A 7,281-nucleotide genomic window follows, 5' to 3' on the forward strand; every position below is an offset into this window, starting at 1 on the left:
TTTTCTTCACTACAGAACAGCTCAAACTGTCCACACTCCCCTTCTGTCGCTTTCACCTTCAAGCAGGACAGTCCGAGTCGGTTGCCATAGTGACCAAAGATGTTCATGTATGTGCCTAGGCTTCCTCATCATCGCTGCCTGCCAGGCTGCTGTCTGTGGTTCTGGTTGCTGGTGCTGCTGGGGCCTCTGTGGAGCTGGATGGCTCTGTTGGTTTTGTGGCGTTGCTGCCCTCTGCTGGCTCGGTGCTGTTGTTCTACTGGTCTTTATTACACAGATGATGTACATTAATAGTATGTTTTAATTTATCATCAACCAGTGGAGTAAGAGTCTGCTGTGTGATTCAGAGTTACCACCCTGATCAATGTAGACATACACAGCCTGCTGTAACATTAACAGTATTCAGAACACGTGGCCGAGGCGGAGTGATACACTCAGTGATTAGTCTCAGTCCCTCTTGTCCAGCCAGATTACTTGATCGGAACTCACCGTGGTATAATGTTTCATTTTTCAGGAGGAACAGAACAACCTTAAAGACACTTAAGCCGGCTTTCACCAGACGGGGGCAGTAATGCAACTAAAATGACACCACCAGCTGCTGCTGACCTTACAGTAGAAGAAGAAGGAGGTTGAACTCAAATGCAACAAACAGGAGGGAAAAGCACAGAATCATAAACCCTAACTTGTCTCTTTGAATAGATTTCTGCTGTCCCCGTTATACACCACTCACCAACTCACTCTCATTGAGCATTTTCTCCAGTATTGTGTTTTGTTTGATACTTTGGAGTCTGTCAGCCTGTTAGTTTGTGAGCCACTGTTAGCAAAGCATCACACATAGTTTGTACTCCACTCAGAAAATTTAACACAGATTTGGACTTCTTTATTTGATCAGTCTGTGTGAGTCTCTTACCTTACCTCTTTGCTGCACTTGCTCTGCTACAGTCTCAGGATCTACCAAACCCCTCTGACACAATTTGGCTCCTTTTTATGGAGGTGTTCCTGACAGAATGCGCCAAGTGTGGGAAAGGCAGAGGGGTGTTCCGATATATGTTAAGGAAAATTATGTTTTTGAGAGTGTTTATTGTGTATATTTAATCTGTTTTAAATGTTTTCTAAGGTTTGTATACTCTTAAATTATGATATGAATCTTTTCAGGAACAAACATGACTACTGTGGCTTAATTGATTTATGAAATGGTGTTTCCTGCAGGAGGAGGAGCTATGGGGTATAAAAGCAGGACTTCTGAAGTCCTTCTCGAGAGATCTTCACAAAGACAAAGCAGCTGTAAGCACTATCTTGAAACCTTGTCTTTCCGGCCCATCCTGGTTCTTCTTCACTGGTAGTAAAGCTTCACTTCCCTGCTAAAGACAATGAAAGAACTTGACTCACTAGTGGACTGCAGAACAACAGGGACGCACCAAGAGCTGCTGAGCAACCGTACCCTGCTGAAGGTAACCTGTTGGACAACATCACATGTTGAATATTGTTTTTGATTGAGGTTGCTACATTTCCGATTGGAAAATGAATGATAGACTTATTGTTAGTAATGAGTAAGAAATGGGGGCATCTTCTGCTCAAAATATCTTTGAAATATATGAAGACTGGATGAAGCCAAAATGTGTTCACATGTTGGGCATTTAAGGTCATGCCGGTTTTACTGTTTAACCATACCATAGACTGTATGAAAAGATGGACGGCATGGCAGCTCTCTAAAAGTGAAGCCAAAACATTTTGAGCGCCCCCTGCTGACTGGCTGCTGTATAGCTCATAAAGCTCGCCTCCTCCATGTTAACAGATGGGACATGAGTCAAACTATAAAATCAAAACACACGTCAAATACACATGATTTCTGTCATCATAGTTAGTTCTTATCATGCTTATTTACGTCCGAGTGTTTGTTTTTCTGACAAAGTTAATTTTAATTAGTTATTTGATGCTGTAAAAAGGATGATTGACAGCTCTGTTGACAAATACGGCTCCTGCAGTCGATCTGTTCCGGATTAGCAGAGTAGAAAAGAGGTAACTAAAACAATCACTACAGTCATTGAAGTTTACATATCTGTAAACGTTGACCTCAGACTAACACAAGACGCTGTTCTGCTGTTAAATGCGTGGGTGTGCGGGATCTTTGCTTTTTTTTCAGTAAGTTAAGTGTGTGTTTTGGTACAGCGGGTCCACCCGCCGATCTCTACTGCGCAGACTCTGGCTCCGAATGACGTCTCAGCGTAAGATGGCAGCGCCCGCCTCGGGGGTGTTATGGCTTCAATTTTGTACAATGAGAGTAGATGGAGACACGTCATACATCTTATAGTCATTGATCCATACTACCTGAAAAAGAAGGTGGTAGTAACAGTATAATATCACTTTCTCTTGGGGAAAGAGGAGGAAAACACTCTGCTCTGCTTGAAAAGATAATTTAATGATCATTAGGGGCAAATGTTGAAGTCGATATCAAATAAAACATTACGCAAACAAAAAGAACAGTAGTGATAAATGTGCAATGATATTGGCTGTTGGTTTAGGAGAGCTCTTTTATTAAGCTCTACGTGGAAGCATAAACAGGAAGTGCAGTTTGAGTTTAGTAAAAACATGTTTCAGCATTTTATCAAAAACATTGGACAATTGAACAATGGTTTTCATACTCCTGACATTTAGAGTGCATTTCTCAGGGATTTAACCAAAGTAGTTCCAAAAGCAGCTGCAAACCACCAGTCTGTAGGAGGAGATAGTTGTGCAGTGATTTAGCCATCAAGCAGGCACAGACAGTTTTTGGACATGGGGTCATGGCTGTTGGTAAATGGAGTTACAGGGTGGGTGTGTCTCAGGACATCGAGCAGGTTGTCATCTGATTGGCATCACCGGTCTTCATGAGAGTCCTGTTCTGAACGTGTGTGAAAGTGTTAGACGATGATGAGCTTTGCAACAAATTAATGTGGAGTAAAGGGCATTCAGAGTAAAGTGCTTTGTGTGGTTTGAAGACTAAAAAGGTGCAATATCAGTACAGGTACAATACAGGTAAGAGTGCAATGTTAGGGGAGCACTTGGTTGGTCCATAGCAGCAGTTTACTCTGTAGCCTTCTTAAAATGAGCTAAGCTAGCTGTTATTACTCACATTAAAATGAGCTAACCTAGCTGTTATTACTCACATTAAAATGAGCTAACCTAGCTGTTATTACTCACATTAAAATGAGCTAACCTAGCTGTTATTACGTATATTAAAATGAGCTAAGCTAGCTGTTATTACTCACGTTAAAATGAGCTAACCTAGCTGTTATTACTCACATTAAAATGAGCTAACCTAGCTGTTATTACGTATATTAAAATGAGCTAAGCTAGCTGTTATTACGTATATTAAAATGAGCTAAGCTAGCTGTTATTACTCACATTAAAATGAGCTAACCTAGCTGTTATTACATATATTAAAATGAGCTAAGCTAGCTGTTATTACTCACATTAAAATGAGCTAACCTAGCTGTTATTACATATATTAAAATGAGCTAAGCTAGCTGTTATTACTCACATTAAAACAAGCTAAGCTAGCTGTTATTACTCACATTGAAGGAGCTAACCGGGCTATCATTACTCACATTAAAACAAGCTAAGCTAGCTGTTATTACATATATTAAAATGAGCTAAGCTAGCTGTTTTTACTCACATTAAAATGAGCTAACCGAGCTATTATTACTCACATTAAAACAAGCTAAGCTAGCTGTTATTACTCACATTAAATGAGCTAACCGAGCTGTTATTACTCACATTAAAATGAGCTAACCTAGCTGTTATTACTCACATTAAAATGAGCTAACCTAGCTGTTATTACTCACATTAAGACAAGCTAAGCTAGCTGTTATTACATATATTAAAATGAGCTACGCTAGCTGTTATAACTCACATTAAAATGAGCTAACCGGGCTGTTATTACTCACATTAAAATGAGCCTGTGTTCATAACACAAGTTGTTATTGATTTAAGAGGATGATTTTTCCTGTGTCCTCCTCTTTGTTCTGTAGATGGATGATGGATGATTGTGCATAAAGCAACTTAAAAGCTCTTTGAGAAATAGAAGTGCTGGGAAATGTTTTATCATTATACACAGAGAGTAACTGGGGTGTGACTAAAGCTGCTGCCATACACCTCAGTCAACTTAAGAAGTGCATGTGCGTGTTTGTTGGCTGATTGCTACATAACCAATTACAAGGTCCTCATGTGTGAATGTATTAGTATAGTTCAGTTTGTGCAATTTACTTTGAGCAGAAACACATGCGTACAGCTTGAATCCACTTGCACGGTGGTGCGTGCGTCTGCCTGTGTTTGTGGCGAGCCTTCCCTCTAATCTGCCAGCCCGTGGTTGTGTATGAAGTGCTGCTGACGGTGGAGACTATTAGGCCTGTGAAGGCAGAGCCGGCTGTCCTCTCCTTTTCCCCACAGCTCGTTTAAACTTCCAGCCGATGGTCGAGATTAAACGTCCTCTCTCAGAAAGAAGGATCCTGCGGCTGCACTCGGGCTGCTATTTAAGAAAGTTGAATGAGTGAGATGCATGTAAAGAAGCCATTTAGTGTAGGACAACAGAGCGGCAGTGGGTTTGCATGTGCAAACAATGTTTGATGCCTCACACGACATACCACACATGTGGCTCTTCCTGGACATCTGGCATGTTTTAGGGCTGGCAAATGTCAGGTACATATACTGTGTTTTGAGGGGGTTAATAAAAGTTGAGGGGAATTTATTAATATGATTTCTTAACAGTTTTATAAGACTTTTCTACGGAAGCCCTAGGCAGACATTTTATTTACGCAGTTTTCCCGTGATAACGAGTCATTTCCAGTTGTTTTCTCAGGATTTAAACGTATTTTTCTCCTCGTCTCGGGAAGCCTGTTTTCCATTATAACGCATTAATTTATCTAGTTATCTCGAGATGGTTTTCTCCTGATAACATGCCGAGCTCAAGGTAATTGGCATTAAACGCAAAGGTTTATCTAAATGTTAGAGGAGCCTTAAGCAGACATGCTTCCATACATTTTTTTTTTTTTTCTTTTCTGTGATAACGAGTCATTTCCGGTTGTTTTCCCGAGATCTCGACTTATTTATGTCGTTATTCGAGCTAACAACGCTGCAGAGTTGCAAAAGCACAAAAGAAACAGAAGGCTTAACTTACCTCATTAGTGCTGGCTATGGCAGCATGTCCTGGTCTGTAATATCACAGTGACCAGCCTGTTTGTTTTCTAGATCGCTGAGAAATGATCCCGTCATCACGAGAAAACAAACTTTGTTATCTATTATAGTTGAGATCTCGAGAAAACAACCAGAAATGAACTCATTATCACAGGAAACCAGAGTAAATACAATGTATGTCCTCTTAGGGCTTCCATACTTTTTAATCATATGATTGGAAAAATTCTGGAAAGATGTTCTATCTAGTTTTTTTTTGTGGCAGTTTCTTTAAATGGAGACAGTACATGTTAACAATTATCTCTTTAACTATCATCAGCTACTAAGACGACTTTTTCTCTCATTAGATTCGTCCAAAAAACAAAATTAAACGTCTTAGAATTTAGAAAGATCCCCTGATAACATGATTAATTCTCAAAATGTGTAGTGCTCTATAAGTTTATATTAATCAGAATCCGCTTTGATTATTGATCAGGTATGTGATGACATTTAAAGTATTTAAGAGGATACATGCTGTCATGGACGGACACAGAAACCGACACAAGCTTTTTAAGAATGACAACACATTAAACTACTATTTACCCTATCTATAAAACATGATTAATGTATCAAACTCTACCAGTTTAATTAAAAATGTATTTTTATGGTGTTTTAAAATTAAGTTACAGTTTCTCCTTTGTCTGCTTTCATGTTAGCATTAAAGAAACTACATACACGCAGGTCTGCGCACATTATTAGTTGGACCCCTGAAAGGCCCAGTGTAAGGGCCCTCCTCTGATCTGATTTAATAGTATAATAATGCATGCGTGTAATGGTGCGTGTTAGGGTTCAGAACAACATTTGCATGTCATTGCTTTAATTTTGGATGAACTATGTTATTGCTGATCTCGATGGGCGCCCCTCCAGACCCCTTTTCCCCCGTTATGGGCGGCCCTGCGTACATGGAAAACAAGGTCTTTTTCCAATATTCACAATAACTGATCAATGATACTTAAGACAAGCTGTCTGTATTGATTTTCAGGCTTTTGCTGTATTTTCCTCCATTTTTTGCTTAGAGGTCAGTGTGTGTGTGTGTTTGTTAGAAAGGATAATGAATCCAAGAGAGGATGCACAAAGCAGCCAAAGAGCTGCATGAAACTTAAGAAGTGACACAATGAAGTTTTAAAGCTGTAAACATTTAGCCTAAGTGGATCCATGGACCGACTTAAGAGGAATCATTTTGCATGGATGTGGCCCAGCTGCAGAAAATATGACCCGCTACATTTTGTACTTTGTTGTGAACAACAGAAATAACAACAGAGTCTTGCGCCATCACGTCCTCGTGCAGGCTGCAACACATCTCCACAGCTTCAGGGCAGCGCATCACGAGTGAGGAGAAGTCAAGCTGACAGCAGCAGAGAGTTTTATTGACTGACAGGTGGGCTTGTCAGAGAGCTTCAGAACAATGTAACTTTATCCTCACAAGTGATACTTTGAGCTGCACCTTCGCACCAAAGGCGGCTTTACTCCTTCAGGGTTTGTTCTCTTGAACCGTCACACAATCACGCTGTGAAGTTCAGTATCACCTTCTGTTTGATGCTGATTTTAGTCCTGACACACGTTGCACTTTTTTTCCTTCAGGAGAAAACTTACATAACACAGACACGGAACATCTTTTACGACTTAGTTATAGATTTTCACAATAAGATGTCCTTGTCTTTATGTGTTAGGATGATTAAAAAATAAACCTCATTACAGATCAGTTTCAAATTAAAAGCACTCATGAATAAGCATTACATGCACTTTAAACTATTTAGTGAAATTTGTTAAATTATAATTCAGAGACGTTGATAAAAGTTTTTAAAACAATAATGTAAGAGAACTTCAAATTCTAAGTAAAAAATAAACAGATACAACAGGAACTTTAACGTGGACGTGCTTGTAAGTGTACGGAAGCCCTAAGCCGACGTGCATCCATACATTTTATTTACTCCATTTTCCAGTGATAAGGAGTCATTTGCGGTCGTTTTCTTTAGATCTCAACTTAATTATCTCAAGATAACAAAGCTGGTTCTGTCTGATAACAGGATAATTTCCTGGCGATCTAGAAAACAGAACAGGCCGGTCACTGATATT

Source organism: Semicossyphus pulcher, unplaced genomic scaffold (assembly GCF_022749685.1).
Source record: "Semicossyphus pulcher isolate SPU_LCO1_2020_fin unplaced genomic scaffold, fSemPul1.0.p SCAF_22, whole genome shotgun sequence".
Taxonomy (NCBI): Eukaryota; Metazoa; Chordata; class Actinopteri; order Labriformes; family Labridae; genus Semicossyphus; species Semicossyphus pulcher.